Here is a 21,031-nt window from a genome sequence, read left to right on the forward strand (position 1 = left end):
TATTCCCTGTGTTATTTACAACACAACCATACTGTTAAACTAAAAGATTTACCATGAAGAGCATTCTTGCCTTGGTCGTATCTGTCAAACTAACAAACCCAGTTTTGTTATCCCAAGACATTCAGCAAATAACAGAGAAGAAAACCACTGAACACCTGATTTTCAAGTTTCCAAAGGGGGAAAGAAAAAAAAAAAAAAAACAAATAGGCAATTAGTTTTGCATAAACAAAGCCATCTTTGTTCCATTGGATTTTTAAAATTATTATTGTGTTTTGTTAGGGTTGGAATTTTTTTTTTTTTCCCCCATGAAATAGCAATTTTTTTTTAGCAATTACACGTGTAAGATGCTGCTTGGCTCTATCTTGGGTGTTCACAAACTTCAGAAACTAGAGAAAACATTAATATTTAAGAGGAAGGACTTGTAAAGATGTTACTCATTTTTCAGATTCTAAAATGCTAACTGCGAAACAAAATGACCTGCTAGGGTTAAAGTGAAATCACCAGTGCAGAAGAATATGTAATTCACTTGTCTTTTCCCAGTTACACAAATGCTACAGCTTCTTTCCCAGACCAACCCCCAAACTGTTTTCCAAGCATAAACTACTGCATAACTCTTAGTTCTACTTGTCATCTGCTTGGAACAGTCGGGAACAACACCCACACACAAAACTGATTTCTAAGCAATCCAGAAGAAACATGCTCTCTGCCCTCACTGGATGTGGGCAGCAGCTTGCAGGATGGCTGGCAGGGAGGATGGTCCCCCCAGTCATTCCCTCTCCCAGTGATTCCCTCAGAAACACAGCATGTTCCAACCAGCTGGGACAAATCCTGCAGTTTCTCAGTTGTAGTGCCTGCAAACACAACTATAACTGCCGAATGGCCTGTCCTGCTCTGCATTAATGATTAAAATGTGAAAAATTAACTATAAAGAATGTTGAGTCATCAAGGACATTTTTGAAGGTCTTTCTCATGTGTTTTGTTTTTGAGGCTTTTTTCTTTAGCTTGACTTCCAGTCCACATTGGATTTTGGTTCCTTTGCTACTGTTAAATCTTTTGACTATCCTTCACAGCAAGGAATCTTTAATTTTAATAATGATTTGTTCCTTTAATCACCTTCAGCTAATCCCAAAGCCTTTTATTAAAAGGTTAGCATTATACTTCACATCCGAGAGACAGAAAACGGAGGATTGCATTGAGGAAGTCATTCAAATCACAGTTCAGCAGGCATAGTTACATGCATTTCAGTAGTTAAGCATAATCAAACACAAAAACAAAACCATAAAGCAGCCTTTTCTACTGGTTTAGGCTTACTAATAGTTTTCACTTGTGTAGTCTGAATGTCAAGCCCTGCATCACTTGAAAAAATCCCTTTAAGATACTTCCATCAAACTGACATTTATGAAGGATCAATATTGTGGACATCCGATTGGAGAGAATCACAAAGTTGCATGAGTTGGAAGGGACTTCTGGAGATCACCTAGTCAAATCCCCTGCTTCCTGTCTTCCAGCCGTGTTCATTGTCTTGTGCTACTATGGATAATAGTCCCAAGACTGATATTAATCTTCTGTGTTCAAGAACTCAATTCTTGGAAAGTTCAGTTTGGAGAATGAAAGGTATTTTACTATTTGACATTGTTGTTAAAATATTTTTTTTTATTTGAATTTATTCCAGAATAAACTGTTCCATCTCCTATACTTCTACTTCAGCCCTGTAAAAAAAAAAAAAAAAACACACACCACCGCAATGCTTCAGAAGTCTCAATTTCACATAAAAATTAAAAGAACTTCCTGAATTAATGTGCTCATTTCCATAGATCAGAAGGCATGGATGAGTTCATCAAAACCACACTTTGCTTTCAAAAACCAGAGGATATTGGCTTCCTAATAAAATGTTTACAGTACAGTGTTACATTGCAATTTTCTTTTAGGATATTTACATTGATGAGAAGGAGAAATCAAGCTTGAACCCTGCATTCCCTTTGATTACCTGTTCCTGTAAATCGTTCATAGTTAAAAGCAAAAGTAAAATAAAAAAAAAAATAGAGGAATAAAGGGTGGGAAAATCTCGATGCTGTGCAAGTACTGCTCAGCATTATCAAAACATTGGTTTGGTACAAATAAATACTGTTTGAGTCACGAATCTAAAATACAGCATCATACCAGGCTGTTGTGCAGAAAGTAAACTCCATTGCAGTCATGCCCAGAAAAATATCTTCAGATTGCTGATCAGGCTTTTCGTACATACTCACTGTCAAAAAGAAAACCTCATTAAAGGTTCCTGGTGGAGCTGATTACTTGATAGGTCAGATAAATCCACACTTAGAATAGAATAGGAGATGGGCTTGAAAAACAAAGAAATAAACAAACAGAAACAAACAAAAATAGCAGACTATACCCGGCTATCACAATAATGCTCAGTAATGGAAAACAAAAATGCTGTTCAATATGGAAGACTAATATATTATTTTTAAAACACGCTATGTTAAGGGAAAAGATAGAAAAAAACACCTCCATCTCCAATAGTTTTCTCAGGTGTTAACAGATGCTTTTAGAGAGAAAGCAAATTCCTTAATTTTTGTTCCATATAATTTACCTCTGGGACCCCAGTTAAACTTTGATTCAAAAAAAGCTTTATGCGTATTCTAGAGTAATAATGAAAATATATGCCTGCTTTAACTAAACATATATGGTGCAAGGCTTGTTATGTTGATCTTGCAATCTCTCATAGATTTGCACATTAGGATTACCTGCCAATTGCATTTCAGTCACCAGACTCATGCTATGACTAAGCCATTATAATTGATGAGTTAATAATTAGTTACAAATACAGAAAACAAAGCAAGAGGAAAACAGATATCGACACTGGATGATAGACTAAACATGAAAAAATCCCAATTACTGATTCTTCAGAGACAATCCTTATGTGAATTTACAGCTCCTCACATCTTATCTACATCTTATTAAAGAAAAGGAAGAGAGAGAAGAGAGAGCATTTTTAATGGCCAACTTAGAAGTTGACTAGAGTATTTTAAGGGCGAGAATGAGGATTTTTCATTCAAATATTCTGCAGATCATCATTACAATCCTGTGGGTAAGGTTTACAACTTAAGAATATACAAATAATGGACACGTTCTTTCAAGCTCTGAAAGATCTAAGTCTGAAGTAATAGAAGGAGCAAAATTAAACGTTTTTCCTGCTGCTTCTTTTATTGTGACCTTGGGGTTCCCACAATTCTTTTTCAATAACAGAAAATATAGCCATAAATAACAAGCTGTTGTTTCATCTCTTTGGTCCTTCTGGACAAATAATAATGATAACATAGTGAATGTTTATCTCAGCTAGTCTTTATCACATTTCTTTAGTGATAAATTACACTTGAACTATAGGATTCTGAACTTTTCAATAAAACTTATTATTATCTGTTTAATCTCAGTCACAAGAAATAGAAAAGGACAGAAGCTTTTAATTAGAGAACTCCGAATAAAATAATTAACAAACAGTAAATTGTAGGCAATAACCGTATTTTTCAAAGTATCTACAATAAAATCTTTCTGCAGCAGTTTGTAATGAGCTAAGTACTTACTGAATGAGAAATAAAAAGAAAGTTAATTTTATTAAGTACTTCATTATTCATCTTGGTGACATTTTCATCTCAGTGAGTTACATGTCCCCAAAGGTTGTAGGACCATAGCCTTGCTTCTGTAACTGAAGTAAAGTTCTAGTCATTTCTAGAGCAACAATGAATAAGTACCAGAACTTCGTAAAATCTGTGAGATCACAGTTCCAAACATTTTCCATGTCATAAGTGCAGAAGGAAACCATGAGCTCCCGTTCAGGGTCATTGTTCCAAACAAAGACCAAGTTTCACTGAAGCACCTTAATTTAGATCATTGACATTAGCTCCCCAAAGGATCTACAGGCTCTCTCAGAAATAAACCCATTTCTCTTCAGTTTCCATTTTTTCAGTATAACAATTTCAAAAATAGGGGGATCCTTCTGGTTTTCTCTGTCTTTTCAAACTGTGAAAGTCACTCTTCAGAGAGCCCAGCTTTTGAGTCATCCACAAAGACAGAATAAATGAAATCTTGTGAGCAGGACATGACATTCTCTGTAGTAGGAAGGATGAGAGTTTAAAATCTGCTTCTTCTGCTCTTGCTCCTTTGACTGTGCGTGTTGACTCTTCTAGTTGCAATTTACAACTCACAGACTGGAACAGGAACATTGCTCATTCCTGCTACAATCACTACACCAAACCAGGAAAGGAAATGACTTTCTTTATTTTTGCGTATGTCTATAATTTTTTTTTTTTTTTTTTTTTTTACTTCTTTCCAGCAGTTGTCACAAAGAAAAATTTAGAAGACTCCCTAGACTTGAGTAATATTTGACTACCCACTGATTCACACAAATTAAAAGACATGCTACTGCACCTTACCTTATACTTAATCACAGTTCACTGAGAAGTTATTCAGAATAAACTACTCTGGCTAAGATCACCTAAAATCATTTGAAGAACTACAGTAGAAGAGAGCCTGGGTTCTTATCTATTCACATGTACATTGTGTAAATTTTATTCTTATGTCTCAAGAATATAGGTTAGACATCATTTTTATTTCCTTTATACTTTATAAAATTCTTCTGCTCATATTCAGGAAAGCAATTGCTCTAAATGGCAGATCATATATTAGACAGTATAATAGACAGTACTTCAGAAAACCTGCTATTCCTTCTTCCAGTAAAAGCTTTATAAATATTTCTACTTTTCTCTTATTCATTTAAATGTGGGGGGGGGGAGGGAAGAAAAAAACACAAGCAGAAGACAAAACACCATGAGTTTGTAGCAGTTTTTTAGACCAACTTTCGCTAAGTGATTTTTCAAATGTTTAATACATTAAATTGCTTTGGACAAAGGTCTTTCAAATTCCCACTTTCAGATGAAATCAGGAACACTGCACTGTTTTGAGCTTCAAATCTCCAACTCCATTTTGTTCATCCTGGCAATATAATTAGAAATGATTATATGGTTCTACTACCATCAAATATTCTGTTAGGTAGAACATGCTGTCTTTGCTATTCCTTCAATATAACAATGTGATTTTTTTTCCCTACTGCCAAACACATTTTACTTAAATGTCATTTCATAATATTGATTCCCAAAGTAAATTAATAAAATCATCAATATTTTGAAATCTTTTAATCTGATGAATACTTGAATCATAATGTTATTATTAGTTTGCTTTTTCTCTTTGTGTTGGAGATTAACAAAACATATTTACAAATATGGCCCACTTACCTGCGTATTACTAACATACAGTGAAAATTAACAATGCAGGGAATATATTCACCTCTAGATTTCTACATTTTATGACAACTTATTTCTGGACCTTTATAGCTACAATGATGGCAATATACGCTATTCTAAATTGCAAATAATACAACTGAAATCTTATGTTCCTGTCAAAGTGTGGAAGGATGGGAGTTTACATCAGTGAGATTCCCAGAGGAAATCAGAAGACACTTTAACTTGAAAAGCACTATGTTTTATTAGAATGTGAACTGGTACAGTTGGCTTCTTAAGCAGAAAAAAAATTTGAAATGATGAGGAAAGACTGAATAGATGCAAATGGTGACTGCACATCTCCTTTTGGAGGTGGGGTTACAGAAACTTCAAACGTTTCAGTTTAGTGAGCTTCGCTCCATTCCCCTATGGTCCTCAGGCCATTCCTACCATCAGAATCAAGGTCATTTCTTGAACTCCCAGGCTCTGTGCTTGACCTGTGGGTCTCTCTATGGCTCTAACTTTTAAGATGTCTTGCTCCATGCCTTATGAAAATAGCAGTCTCTCCCTCCCCTTCAAAACATGTCCTCCAGACTCCTTCACACCATTTAAACTTAAAAACATAAAAAATCATAAAATAGTTTGGGTTGGAAAGGACCTTTAAGATCACCTAGAGTTCCAACTCCTCTGCTATAGGCAGGGACACCTTCTGCTCAAAGCCCTATCCAGCTTGGTCTTGAATGCTTCCAGGGAGGAGGGATTCACAACCTCACTGGACAACCTATTCCACCAACTCACCACCCTCACAGTAAATAATTTCTTCCTAATACCTAGTCTAAATCTATCCTCATCCAGTTTAAACTCATTTCCCCTCGTCCTGTTACTACATGGCCTTATGAAAAGTCCCTCCCCAACTTTCCTGAAGGTCCCCTTCATGTACTGGAAGGTGACCTCCCAGTACATGAAAGCTCCCCAGAGCTCTCTCTTCTCTTGGCTGAAGAGCTCCAGATCTCTCAGCCTGTCAGGGGAGGTGCTCCAGCCCTCTGATCATCTTCATGGCCCTTCTCTGAACCTGCTCCAAGAGCTCAATGTCATTCTTTTGTTGGAGGCCCCAGAACTGGATGCAGTACTTTAGGTGGGGTCTCAGAAGAGTAGAGCAGAAAGGCAAAATCACCCCCTTTGACCTGCTGGCCACACTTTTCTTGATGCAAACCAGGACATGACTGGCCTTCTGGGCTACAAGCACACATTGCTGGCTCATACATTTGAGCTCATATATTGGCTCAAATGTTTTACTGTATTTTAAATGGATAGGTGAATAAATGAAGGTATGTGCCATTTTCATTAATCCAGAAGGTAATGAAATATTTATCTTAGCAGTAAGTAAATGTGTTCTCATTTAGTCCTAGCTAGTCTTCTATTTATTTATCAAAAAGAGTTAACATAGTAATCATCAATCATTAACTTATTTTTTTTCTATTAAAAATTCCATCTATTCAACAGGTACTAAGACATGGAAATTAATTTCATAATCTATGTCCTTTATTTTTCCACCATAAAAATATTATTATTAATTTATTTTCACTATCTGGGGGTGTGTCATTCTTTTACTGTAAAAATATTGATTTCTCAAATGTGAAACAAAGGCCACTGTATTTGACAGTGCAGAAAGATATAATCCTCAACTCTCGGGATTCCTGAATATCATGCTTATGGCATATTTTGTGATTAGACAATGAATTTTGTGACTGGAGCATAACATCATCTTATTAGAAGATAACATTAGATCTTAACTGCCAACATTGGGCAATTATATACAATCATCAATGTTTTCTCTATGGCAGTGTTAATAACTGAACTCCATTTATTAAAAAACAAAACAAATTAAAAAAAAAAGACTTGCTTCCAAACTCTGCTCTTCAAGAAAAAGACAGTATGAAGGCCATTCAAAAAACCTTTTGTACTGAGCTATCTTGCTAAGGCTGGATTTCTATAACAATAGAGCCCCACTAGTCTACTCAAGTCGTTCTTGTTGACATTTGCAGTGCTAATATGTTCCCTGCGCTACCACTGTCAGTACAGCTGTGCCAATGTACTCAACTGTAGATAGAAAGGAATGTATGAGCAGCTGATGAAGATGTGGAGCTTTCTGTATGTATCTGCTTACACGTAAGCCTAAGTTCTGTGACCAAGTACAGATGAAATTGCTGTCAGCACCATGATATTTCAAAGAAAAAGAAAAAAGCACCAAGCTAATCACATGAGCAAGTCAGTGAGACAACTTAGTCTGGGAAAGAGGATAAAATGAGTTTTGTCTCAGTTCAGAAATCTTAAATTCTCTTTACAAGACTGGCCAAATATACATTTCTCATAGGACATACAAAATGGGTTTTCTCCTCTTCCTACAGATCAATAAGTAACCAGAAAGAATAAAACAGTTATAGTTGGACATATAAATATTTCCCCATTCAATCTATCTGTTTCTTGTTAGGAAATTTCCAAAGAAATATTTTATCCTACATAGCGGAGGCACATAGCTAGACATGATAAATTACTTGTCACTTACAAAAAGAGATTAAACAGAAATCGAATTTCCATCAGTTAAACCTTTAGCATAAGGGTATTTAAGCACCTCAGCCACTTGCTAAATGAGGAGACAAAAATGTTATGCTGCTTAGTAAATAAAATAAAACAGAAGCAGTAAGCCGAACAAAGTCTGAAGTAGCATAGCTGTATATTGTGCATAAGTTTTCCATGCGTACAATTATTTTCAAGGATTATTACTCATAGCCCATTTAAAAGAAAAGGAATATTCTACCCCAGAAATATTTTTTTCATACATATATAAATCAATGCCTTGCTCATGATACTTGTGGTGGAATAACAAAACTAAAAAGAATGAAAAGACAAACCAACTTGCAGAAACTCCTCCCATATATCAGATCATACTATTGTCTGTCAGCTTTTGTTAACTGCCAGACACCAAAGGCTTTTTAACGTTTCACAATTTAGACAGCACATCTCAAAGGTCACTCAGAGATTTGGCAGGTATAATAAACATTTTGTGATTTTCTGAAATAATTCTCAAAACGCTAAGTATTGTGAGAAGTTTTGTCAACAGAAATACTGAAACACTACTAAACTACTTGGACTGTGACCTGGATAGGTATATTCTTATTGTAGTCTCCATTATGAAATTAGCAGATTTTCACAGGGTTTTCACCTTTGGAGTTACACTATGCCATATGGCTGTACCAACTGTGCTGGGGAAGCTCTTCTGTTAGTACTCAGACTGAACTTAGGCAAAATACAAGCACTTTGCCATCTTCTTCAAAATCAGCTGGTTTCTGAAATGTTGATTTGTTTCTCCTTAAATAAATAGTGTACAAATTTTTTTCTGAGCTGCAGTGCTTAAGAAATAAAATGTTTCCCTAAACTGTTAACTTTTATGTTTCATCAAGAGTAACAGCAGAAATCAAAGTTAAAAGTTCTTTATGTAATCCATAAAGTTCCAATGGAATAAAATAGTTTTTATACAATTAATTTTTAAATTACAAAATGAAGCTTGTCAATCTACATTACCATATTCAATTTTATAACAGTAACTCTTTAAATAGAGATACCACACCATAAAAGCAAAAAATAAAATTTTCTTACAGCTATAACAATGATAATAGCATATGTTTTAGATCATCTCATCAAAAAGGCTAGTAAAACTGGGCAGCTCCTCCATTCAAAATGACAGAGCTTTTATGATTTTTTATTGATTTAAGGTTTAAATATGACAAAATGAAAGAAGTATACTAAAAATTAATATAAGATAATGAAAACAGTGGCCAACACATTAATAAGGACTAAATCCAAAAGACAGGTTGGACTTCTTAGAAGCAATGGTTTTAAGAGATACAGTATTAGGGAAAGTAAAAGATAGAAAGCTGCTATGTAAATTCTGGCAAAGCAGACATACAGTCTAGAAAAAAAAATTGTACTTTTATTTCTCACAGTTTTTTTTTTTAATCAATGAATTATGGTCTCAGAGTTAACGATGCTTTAAACCTCTAGAAAGCTGTAAGGTAAAGAGTTTGTGTCCTACAAAAACAAAAGACAAAAATATTTCTTCATTACATTTCAGGTCCATTTTTTTTCCTACCACTGCACTATATTCCCACAAAAATAAAAACTTATAGTGAAATATCACACCCACTGCAATCTAAAGCAACTTTTTTTTATTTTTTTTAATCTCCCTTTAGGCTGAGGTGATGCTGCTCATTTTCTATTACAGATTACTCACAATCTCAGAAGCTCAGGAGATATCATTCATGTTCTGCAGAGAATTAAAAAAAAAAAAAAAAAAATCAGAAAAAGGAACTGTTTTGATACTTTACAGCCTGACTTTGATTTGGCTTGTAGCCTAGAAGATGTGGGCATTTAAATGGGATACCACATTTAATTCTAAAGACATGAAAAAAGAAACAAAATTAATGAGCTGAATCATAAAAGGAACCCATGAGGATCATGGAATTCAGCTCCTCCTCACAGGACTGTCCCAAATTCAAATCATAAGTCTGAGAACATTGTTCTAGTGCTTCTTCAACATGCTTCCCAAGAGACCTTTTCCAGGATCACCTTCTCTGCGAAAAACATTTTCATAATGCCCAGCCTGACCTTCCCCTGATGCAGCTCTGTGCCATTCCCTCAGGTTCAGTTGCTGTCACTACAGAAAAGAGACCAGTGCATGCCTCTGCTCCCCCCATGAGAAAGCTGTAAGCCACCCCTCAATCTCCTCTTGACAGAACACAAGAACTGACCTCAGCTTCTTCTGACACATCTTACCCTCTAGCCCCCTACCATCTTTGTAGTCCTCCTTCAGACAATTTCTAACAGTTTTAAATCCTCCTTTTATTGTCGTGCCCAAACAGCACACAATGTTCAAGGTAAGGATGCACCAGCACACGGTGTCCAACGGAGCAGGACAATCCCTTCCAATTTACTTCCCTTTTACCATTAAGGTAGTCTAAACAATTTAGTAGATTAGATATCTAATACATCAGGGGCAGAAGCGTGGAAGATCCTACCATGAAATTGCTTCAGTGATACAAAGCTTTTTACAGCTTTGATTCAAAGCACAGAAAGGATAAAGGTAATCTCTATGCATTTTAACTATGTAAAAATAAGAAACAGTCCCTATAGAAAAAGCTTTGATTTAATTGTATAATCATCTGTTTTGGAAAGTGGGTCACCTAAGAAACCACTGATTAAATACTTTCAACAACGGTAGACTGAAAGCCAGTGCAGAACCCTGCAATCCAGTATTACTCCTCCAGTGCTCTAACCAACTAGCAGCATTTGGAGCAGCTCTACAACTCAACACTTTTTCTCACTCTTTTTAAAATCATAAAATAATAGGGAGATCTTCACCTCTAGTATATCTTACACTATATAGATAAGGACAAAGGAAAAATAATTTGGAATATTTGAATCATAGAATCATTATGGTTGGAAAGGACCTCCAAGATCATCCAGTCAAATTGTCCACGTACCACCAATATTTTCCCAGTAAACCACGTTTCACAGTACAGTGTCTACATTTTTCTCAGACACCTCCAGGGATGGTGTATAATCAAAGAACATTAAGGTAGTGTATAATCAAGGAATATTGTATAATCAAAGAATATTAAGAGGTTATAATAATGAAATAAACAAGAAAGTCAGGCAAAGCAAGACAAAGAGAATAGATAGGATGCTCACCCATATCATGGGCTCGCTCAGGAAAGTCCAGTGGAGCGGATCTTCAGAAGAGAGATCCTTCCCCACTGGTAGTCAGCTCTTAAATGGGTCTAGGAGAGGTGAAGCCAGGCTCCACCACTTCCTGCAGCACAGGTGAATTGCTTTCACCTGTGCTCCCAGGGCTGACTCATTGCTCGTCTCAGGTGATTAACCAGAGGTTCAGGCCATGACTCAGCAGTTCCCACACAGATGGTGACTCAACAACCTCCCTCCGCAGCCCATTGCAGCACCAGACCACTCTTTCGGAGCATTTATTTTTCCTAATATTTAACCTGATTTAACAAGTAGGTAAAAAGGTTTCATATCTTTTTTCCAGTATAATTCCGAGTAAATTCATTTCAGTTGAAACACTAAATGTTTCACTTTCCACTAGAGCAGAAGGTCGCCTTTGAACTCAAGAAGCTAAAAAGAATTTTAAAAAACATACAGTAGCAACCACAGTCTGCTAATGAAATAGTTTGAGTTTCTTCCTTATTAAACCATCTAGTAATGGTATAATATTATGCTTTGAACAAGTTAAAATAATCACTTAATTTGTCACTGGAAGAAATGTGGCTATTCTGTTGCTCTTGTTCCTGATAATAACCACTGTTTATTTGCAAGCTATTCCAGAAAAAGTTTGATTAATTGTGTGAATCTATTCAGCTGGAAAGCTCCCCTTTCTTCATTCTTTCGCCTTCTTTTTAAGAGAATGACTTTCAAGTTACACTTTATTTCAATTGCAAATGAGTTCCAGCTTACTGGATCTTTAAAGAATTCATAAATCTGAATGTGCATCAGTCAGATTTGACTTAAATCTACATATTGAAGAGAGCTTTGCTACATTATTTCAGAGTACCTCACGACTCTTGCTCTATCTATTTTTGGCAATGTACTGAATTCATAGCAGTTGTTTTTTTACAATCTTAAACATTTTGTTTGTTGTTGTTCTAACATAGATTTAGTGGCTCTAAATAACTCCAGTATACCCTACAGAGAACTGTTTGACAATTAAACCAGCAAGGATTTAATTACAACAACACCTAAACCATGTTTCTTACTTCATGCATTAAAAAAACAGACATGGGGTAAGCCTATACAGTTATGTGTCAACATGATCATGTTCCCGTAAAATGTACTAGGTTTGCATTAAAATCTTATCTTTACTCACTGTAGACCCAAAATATACAGTCTTATGTTTCAAGTAGTTCATTTCCCATATCTGAAGTTCCTGAAATGTTTCGCAAATGTTTTACTGTTAAAGGAGAGCATTGCACTGGGGAAGTAAATGAATGGGCAGTATTATACGAATGCTTGAAAGTATCTGTGTGTTGGTGCAGTGCTAACAGAGAAAGAAAAAGAAATACAGCATTAAGTCAGACTTTTTCTCTCTCATAGTAGACTTGTATATGTTTGGTGATGAATTTCAGTCACATCTGAAAAGCAGAGAACTTTCCAACTGCCACTAAGCCAACGTGTTAAGATTTCCCACTAGATTCTCCATGTGTAGAAATCAGTGTATTAACTAATTTAATGAAGATGTCATGAAAAAGTGAGCCTTACATAAAATTATAGAATCACAGAATTGTGTTAGAACAGACTCTTAAAAGGTCATCTAGCTCAACTCTCCTGCAGTGAAAAGGGAAATTTACACCTAGAAAGGTTGCTTAGAGCACCATCCAGCCTAACCATGAATGTCTCCAGGGATGAGGCATCCACTAACTCTCTGGTCAACCTGTTCCAGTGCCTCACCATCCTTACTGCAAAAAAACATTTTCCTTATATCCAGAATCTCACCTCTTTTAGTTTGAAACGATTTCCTCTTGTCCTATACAACACGCCCTGTTAAAGAGTCTGTCCTTTCTTATAGTCACTTTTTAGATACTGAAAGGCCCCCACAAAGCCTTCTCCGGAATGAACAGCCCCAGCCCTCTCAACCTTACCTCACGGGGAAAGATCCCTTGGACCTTATTGTGGCCATTCTCTGTAACACACTCAAGCAGGTCCACATCTCTCCTGTACAGAGTATTCCACATCTGGATGCAGCACTCCAGATGCACCAGCCCAGAGCACAGGGGCAGGATCACCTGCCTCAACCTGCTGACTGCACTTCTTTTCGGTTGGCTTTCTGGGTTGTAAGGGCACATTACTTGCCATCCACCGGCACCCCCCAAGTCCATTTTGGAGCTTGAAAGATAGAGTTATTTTATTACTGTGTTATTATTTTATTGTGTTTTATTGTAACATCCCTATTTAATTCAGGACAATGGCAATGTAAACTGTTTTCAAGATGGATGGGAATTTAAAACTCTGACATGCTATCATGGTTAATGTTCTTGTGTATGCACTTAACAGTGTAAGATGATTAAACTTAGTCTACGGTGAAAGTTACAGAGTAGGAGATAAAGACTACTAAGTGTAACTAATAGATTGGCTATGAATAATTGAAATGTAATTATGTTCATTTCCACTGTTATTGATATATTTTCTTGGAAAACAAAAAGGTAAAATATTGCACCTTGAGTGACTGACATAAATTGGCTGAATAATTTGTCAAAATCTATATTAGAAAGATTCTTGTTTTACACAGGAAATAAATACTGAATGATGAAGATGTCTGTTAGAGTCCTGAACAACTCTCTTACAATGCAATATTATTCTCTAGTCTTCTTCAGGAGGAAACATGTCTCCTGGCCTCCAAGGCTCTTTATTATTTTACATACATTCTTCCCAAAATTATTCTACTTAGAAAAGAGTCAAGTTAGATACTTAAGATCTTCTGAAAATTAGAGAGCATACTATATTTTAAAATCAGTGTCTAGTATTATAATCCTCTTCCACTGTGCTTTTTGACAGTCTTGTCTCCCCTGGGGGATGACAGGCAAGGAGTTATAACTAGAATGTCACTCAGTTATTATTCTATGAGGTGATGAACTCTGTTGTAAATGTTTCCTCCCTCTCCTCATTTGGGAAGAGCAGGGAGCAGCTCACTACTGAAACAAGCATGGTGACTACCCACCACAGAGGCCATACTGATGTGGAAAACCAGACTTTCCAAGCTGATGCATGCACTCAGACTGACCTCTTGAGGAGAGAAAAAGCTGCCCATTGCTCAAAATTCCAGAATGTCAAAGTTGCTCTAGAGCTTAAGGAAAGCAGGAGAGTATCAAGGGTCCAGCGTGCTCAGCCTGATGAACTTTTCAATCAAGTGACCAAATGAACTGAAACCTGTATCCCAATAAACTATGGGCCATATACCCGTATATGGTATATATAGTATATGCCACCTTCTTTTGCTAGAATACCTTCTACAAAAGTCATCTTATTCTGACATTGCATAGGCTATCAGGACACATTTTTCAGCAGAATTTTCTAACAAGATACAAACTACACCAGTGAACATCCTACCTTTCTATGTAGACGTCCAGTTCATTGACTACTTGAGATAAGTGGGTTGCAACTTCTTACCAGGTATCTTTTTTTTTTTTTTAATGCTTTCAAACAACTTAGTCAAATTGGAGGACTCTGGAGTATGAACTAGGTCTTAAATACCAGATCCTATTGTACTCACTGCATAACTATATCAAAAATGAAAAAAAATCTCTGCTTATGCAATAAATTCTAGAGAGTACAGATGAAAAAAATCATCTAGTTGTGCAAGGTGTTTATGCTGAGTAACGCTTATGCTTAAGTAATTATATTTAAATCATGCCTGTATTGTGATGTTTTTTAATAGATAGGTTAACTCCAGTTAAGAACCTAGTGATTGCTCTCAATGTCTGTCTACATCATATTTTATTTAGTAGATGCATATTTTGTGCACTTTTTAATAATTACTGTATTTTGATTTGTGTAAAAATTATGAATCTCATTAACAAGTCTTTTAAACTTTTCTGCAACATCAGCAGGTGGTCATCTGTCACCTATTCATGTACTTTGTGAAGGAAAGGGAAAACAGCATCTCTGAAATGTAGTTGAAGAGTAAAGAATTTTTGGCTCACAAAGCTCAGGTGAGTCTCTGCACATGACATATAGCCACATGTATAGACCTGGCACAAGGTCAATTTTTATTTTGGTTTCAGAACCAAAATTTGCACTAGGGAGGCTGTAATTTACTATGCTATTGATCTTTAGTTTTCCCCTTCATTACTCCTCTCATTCTTGATTCACTTTCCTGGAAACTTTTGACAATTTCTTTTCCAGAGATTATGCTGTATGTTTGTAGCTGCTGCAAGTTTTAGTAGCAATTCGTATTAGCCTAGGATATATTTCAATACAGCATAATCAATACAAATACATATATTCTAAAACCAATTTGCTAGTGATGCAAAGAGGGACAATTTTTATTACAGCATTCATCATTTGTCTTAAAAAAAACTATCAATGTTATTAAAACAAATAATATGAAAGCTATTTAATGACAAAGATATCTGTGTATGTATTTGCATATACATATATATATACCTACACACATATATATATACACACACACACATTTTGGAACCTGTTGGTTTATTTTATAACCTTCTACTCAATGGGAATTAGTATGCTATGTATTGCTTTCAGAGTTGGAAAGACAGAAGAAAAAACATTCTAGGCAAAATTCTCCACTAGGCTATTAAGATACAACATGTGAAAGTCCTTTGAGATTTTCAGTAAAAATCTACTCCCTGTCCGGGTTTGAAGCAAATTATGGCATTTGAGTCTCACCAAAAATAAGGTAGCGTTCCAGATCTATATAAGTAAAAAGTCAAAATTTCTGTAATTTATTTCCTTATGCCTTGCAGTACATGAACTTGATGTTCTTTCTGTTATGTTCCAGGACTTATTTCTAAAAAACAAAAACAAAAAACAAAAACACTTGAATAACGGGAAATTCTAAGTAGATTTATTCTGTTGAGAATGTTGTCCTAAACGTATTCCTCCTACACTCTTTAGCAGAGTGCCAGACTTCACCAACTATCTAGTATAGTCATTTTTGTGGGTTATTTAGCTGTCTTGATTTTGGAAACCAATTGCAGTAGTCTAGTGTAGTTCTTTTAAAAAATGAAGCAAAAAGGAAAGAAGTCTGTTTGTTAGCATATTGCATGTTCCATTCTTCTTTATTTGGGCTTCATTTTCCTGTCACCATATAAAAAGGAAAACACTCATGTAAATTAGGTTTTCAAACAGTCCTGCAATTCTGTTGTACTTACAAGCTAGTTGCACTAACTCTGTAGCAGATACTGTCACCTTTATACCTTACTTGTTTTGCCTATATCTAAAGATACTCAAAGATTGCTTATGCAAGAGGGGACAATAAGCCAGTTGTGCTTTATTCTGAAATTCTTGTTTAATGTAAAACTATTTGATCTAGACTTTTTTTTTTTTTTTTTTTTTTTAAGTATTCCTTCATGTATCAAGCTCAATCTTTTTATGGAAAACTAAAGGGTTCTAGTAGATTTTAGTATTTTTTCCTCGAAGTTTGAATGTTAAAAGATAGGTGGCTATTACGTTTTTTAAATGTGAGAGCAGATTTAAAGTAAAGAAATGGACCAGTAGTCCATCTCATCCTAAAACAAAGAGATCAACAATATTTCTCAGAAGTAAGGCTGATTTTCAGTCATCACACTTATTTTGAAATAAGTTCTGTAATGTTATTTTAATATTCTTGTACAGAACTCTGACAGTCAAATTATAGCTAGGAAAAGCAATTCTGAAAAATAGCTGCTTTTTAATGTAGCATCATTCAAATGTTTTTAAAAGAAAAATAAATGATCATTTCACAATTATGATACAAAATTTGTGTTTTTTAAAATAAATAGATCCAAATTTTTGGCACAATAGTATATAAGAGTTTGAAAAATACCTTGTGTATCAAAGCTTCTCAGATAAAAACAAACAAAAAACCTAACCCCAAAACTTAAAGTGGTGACTATGATCTGCTTGGTTTTGTTTATAATGTATGGACACAAATAAGAAAACTGCTGCAAAATCTCCCAAGTAGAACCAATTCTGAGTAACTGCTGTATTTATCACTGAAGTGAAAAGAGGGAAGCAATCACAATTTTTTTGTCTCTTTTAGCATTTTTTTTTTTCCTTGCTCTTATTTATCTTCCTCTCACTCAGCCTCAAGTATCTGACTGAACCACCATTCTCACCACTTCTCCCTGGTTTTCCAACTCTATAGCAACAACAGCCAAACATTATAGACAGGAGAAGAGATTTCAGAAACCTCCTTCTCTAGAATTTCAGCTCAATGCTCTGTTCATGTTCCCTACTTTAAAAGGTATAGTGTCTCCACTTCCTTCAACTGAATGTTGCTCAGCATATTTCCCAGCATCCCAGAAGCAAACCTGCTATGCTGTACTGAAGTCTGTCACCTCATTCAGTCTTTCAAAGAAGTGAGATGTAACAGCAATACTAAGCAGTTACAGAGGTAGGATCTGCATATGAGGCAGAACTAGTTTATTTTCATCTGAGTATGTTTGTGCCATATCTGTCACGCTGTATCTCTGAAACCTCTCAGTCTATCAGGCAACTGTTCACATCCTCCTCCAAAGTCTGGCTTTCTGACTACAGCTATCTCACACAAACAAACTTCAATCAAAATATGTTGAAGGTGTGTTTGCATGAACTAGGTAGAACATATGTTCCTGCCAGAAAGATACCACCAGAATAAACACTTATTTTGTCTCCTGTGTTCACTTAAATCTAGTTACTCTGACCTAAATTTATCGTTCTCCCACCAGACAAGGCATTTGCCTCAAATGTTTTTCATTTCTTCTCTTATTGCTCTCTCTCTTTTTGCAAAGATGCCCAAGAGAGCTGCTGCATGGAGGGGTGGTACAGCATGCAACAATAATTTATTGACAAAGTCAAAAACTATAATGGTGTTCCTGGGACATCAGCAAGGACAGAGTTAACACAATAGATGGCAATCACCCCAGGTTTCATGCTGAGAAATTCAAAGATTGACACTGGATCTAAACATGGTAAGAATGAGTAAAATACCAATTTCTGACGTATAGATACCATTATAAGGCTTAAAGGTTGGAGTATTATTAGGGGAAGGAGAGATGCAAGGAGATTAAAAATGTTTCCAAAACACATTTTTCCTCTCAAATAATTCTCACAGAATAATGTTACTTTAATCTTTCCACAGCAAATTATTAAAATTCAATTTTATAAAAGCTATAACTTAGACAAAAGCTGAACACTTATATTTGATTTTCCTTCCTCCTCTTATTCTTCTCTGAAGCTCTGTGATTTTAATACAATAAAGGCAAGATCCTATTCATCTCCTGTTCTGTTCTTGCAAAGCCAAACCTAAACTGAAACAGCTTTACAAAGTACAAACCTAGCCTCCTACATGAACTGCAGCAAATTCACTTCACTCAAACTGGATACAGTGAAAATCTTCAAAGCTCAGTTATTTGAAAACATCAGGATTGCAATGAAACTGAAATGTGCACTGTCTGACACAACAACAACAAGACTTTCTGTCAGATGTTAATTAAGACTTTGCTTGATGGAATACGCTTTGTGTTACTAAAGGAGCCAGACTCTATACTGCTGCCATTTTACAAAAACAGCAGCACAAAAACACTTAAATTCTTCCCAGCAGACTGAGGTTTTTTTTGGACAGACTAGCTTGTTGCAATGTGATAATGAAGGTTTCCCTCAAGGGAGGACTTGAGGCCATGGTTGAACTTGCAGAGGAAAAAGATCTGGACATGGTTTCAGGTTTGTACTAAAGACAATACAAACAAACAAGCAAGCAAAAAAAAAACAAAACCAAAAAACCAAAAAAAAAAAAACCCACACAACAAAAACAACAGAATAATCTTTGACAAAGTCCTTACAAAATCAGCCAAAGACTACCTTATGTCTTATCATTAAGTCTCAATTTATTTCAAGCATTCATTTAAGCTGCTATGAATATTAAATGATAACATATTTACTATTAAACCTGTAGAAATTAGTATTTGTTTTAAAATCAGGAATAGTAATCACTGACATACTAATGCAGCACTCCTGACCAACCTTCTAGTGTTATTGAATGACTTTGCATTTTCTCTGGAAAAACAAGAACCATTAGGCTTACAAAGTCCTAAATCTGATCAGTTCTTCATTTATTTTTGTATAAGTAGAGACATTTTCAATGTCAAAAGATTATTTGATTAAAAAATAATTGTCACTGGGGAAAGTAAGGGAATGAAAACAAATTGATGATAATGGACATTTTCATTTGTTACAATCCCAGAAGCAATAAAGAAAGAATTAATATTGGCATATCCTGGCTCCCTCCCTTTGTTTTATATTAACTCATTTCAACTTCATTAATAGAAGATAAAACTTGAAGTTTTGTTTTCACACCACCAAACAGTAATACAGACCTTCATAACAGAAAAGCAATATGACTGTGAATAACACCCCCTCAGCAACTGAAGCTTTAAGATATCTGAGAACTGGAGGCACAGCCTCCTTACAGAATAATAAAACCTTTCCTGACAACAGGAGGTGAAAATAAAATGACAGCAGTCCAATAGCTGTTCTTCAGGATGAGTCATGGATACACCCTGCTAGGCTAGAAAAGTGCAAATGTGGGTGTTTGACCTTCTAAGGATTCCTCTCTTGTACACATAAAGACACAATTCTTGTTTAACAGGAGAAGACAATAAAGATCCAGGTAAGAATTTATATTGAGACATTAAAATGGCATTGGAAGTAATCCGTGAGTAAATGACAAAAACAATCCTGATTGTATCAGGACACAGGTATGTTTCTATGTTTCCATAAATTTGCATTGCTCTTACATAGGTTATGTATTTTTATGACTTTTAATATGACAATTACGCATTCTTAATGACTTTCAGAAATAATTTTTAGGGACTAATTTATTATTTGCATATTTTTATCCTCTACAATATCATCTGATTTGGGATCAGTAAAACATTACTTTTTAAATCGCCATTCAGAGGAAAGAAACAAAAATCCTCCTGTCTGAGTCTGGTAAAGAATGCATAGTCTCAAATCAAAATGAGACAGTCAACAACATTTTGCGGACAGTTTTACATTCAAAAGCATTTCTTTGGAGCTTTTGAGTGGGGAGGACCAGGAATGTTTTCTGGCTCAAGACTTGGCCTGGGAGCAAATGAAAACAGTCTGATACAGGGAGTTAAAGAAATTAGGAGATGATACCATTGTATCTTGTGAAGGCAAGATACAAGCAGGCTCTCCCTGCCTCCTCTTATCTCTGCTGATATAAATTTGGAAGGCTTGGAAGACAGGAACAAAAGAGAGAACCCGAATCCAGAAGCTGTCACTCGAAAGAGCAGGCTTGACCACTCTGGAATATAAGTGAGAAAATGTGAATGTTTAAATGTTCCTTGTAGTCATCAACTAACCTTCACCACCACTTGGACGACCAACCACTGCCAAAGACCAGAAGCCCTGATACTAAGACTCTGCTGAATGGAGGAGTGGTGAACTGCTTTGCTTTGCTGTTTGTATGTTCATATGTCTGTCTATCTCCCTGTTTTCTACCTTTTCTCTTTTACATCTTCACCCTTGTGGGAGCTGTTGCCTAATGTTTCTTAGAACTTTTAGCATAGAAATAACTCCCTTGGTGAAGTACTCTTACATGTAAGACTTATTGATCGTTATTAGCAAATTAGCCAGTTTCACCTCCGAGTATTTGTTGTCAGAAATCTCTCAATAACTTGATTTGTCTCATTACTCTGAGTCTTGCCTAATTCCATTTTGGTAGCGACCCCTGTTGACCAGGGTAGGCGCGACTTAGAAGGCAGAAAAAGATTCATTTCCTCAAAACCACCGAGTCTAGACACCTTCAAACCTCTACTAATGCAACATACAGGAAAAATATGTACATTTAATGACATTTCTTGGGAGCAACCTTTTATGCTTTAATATATTCACTAGGATTTGAGTGGAGATTTTATTTTGTTTTGAAGTTTATATGATTATTTAATAAAGGTAATAGGTTT

General features: G+C 35.5%; 2 long non-coding RNA genes across 2 annotated transcripts in view; both read right to left on the bottom strand.

Moving 5' to 3' along the window:
* Positions 1-286: 286 nt before the first annotated feature.
* Positions 287-11,089, bottom strand: LOC149918482 (uncharacterized). The gene is made up of 4 exons (XR_016465511.1): positions 11,025-11,089; positions 9,568-9,600; positions 2,161-2,248; positions 287-1,709 (listed from the first exon to the last, which is right to left on the bottom strand). It is a non-coding gene; the product is annotated as an uncharacterized LOC149918482 (long non-coding RNA).
* An 8,957-nt stretch (positions 11,090-20,046) lies between these two features.
* LOC149918483 (uncharacterized) overlaps positions 20,047-21,031 on the bottom strand; it is a 41,581-nt gene continuing 40,596 nt past the window's right edge. Inside the window, exon 6 of the long non-coding RNA XR_016465514.1 lies at positions 20,047-20,373. This is a non-coding gene — a long non-coding RNA (uncharacterized LOC149918483). The remainder of the gene's footprint in view (positions 20,374-21,031) is intronic.

Source organism: Phasianus colchicus, chromosome 3 (assembly GCF_987193195.1).
Source record: "Phasianus colchicus chromosome 3, bPhaCol1.hap1.1, whole genome shotgun sequence".
Lineage (NCBI taxonomy): Eukaryota > Metazoa > Chordata > Aves > Galliformes > Phasianidae > Phasianus > Phasianus colchicus.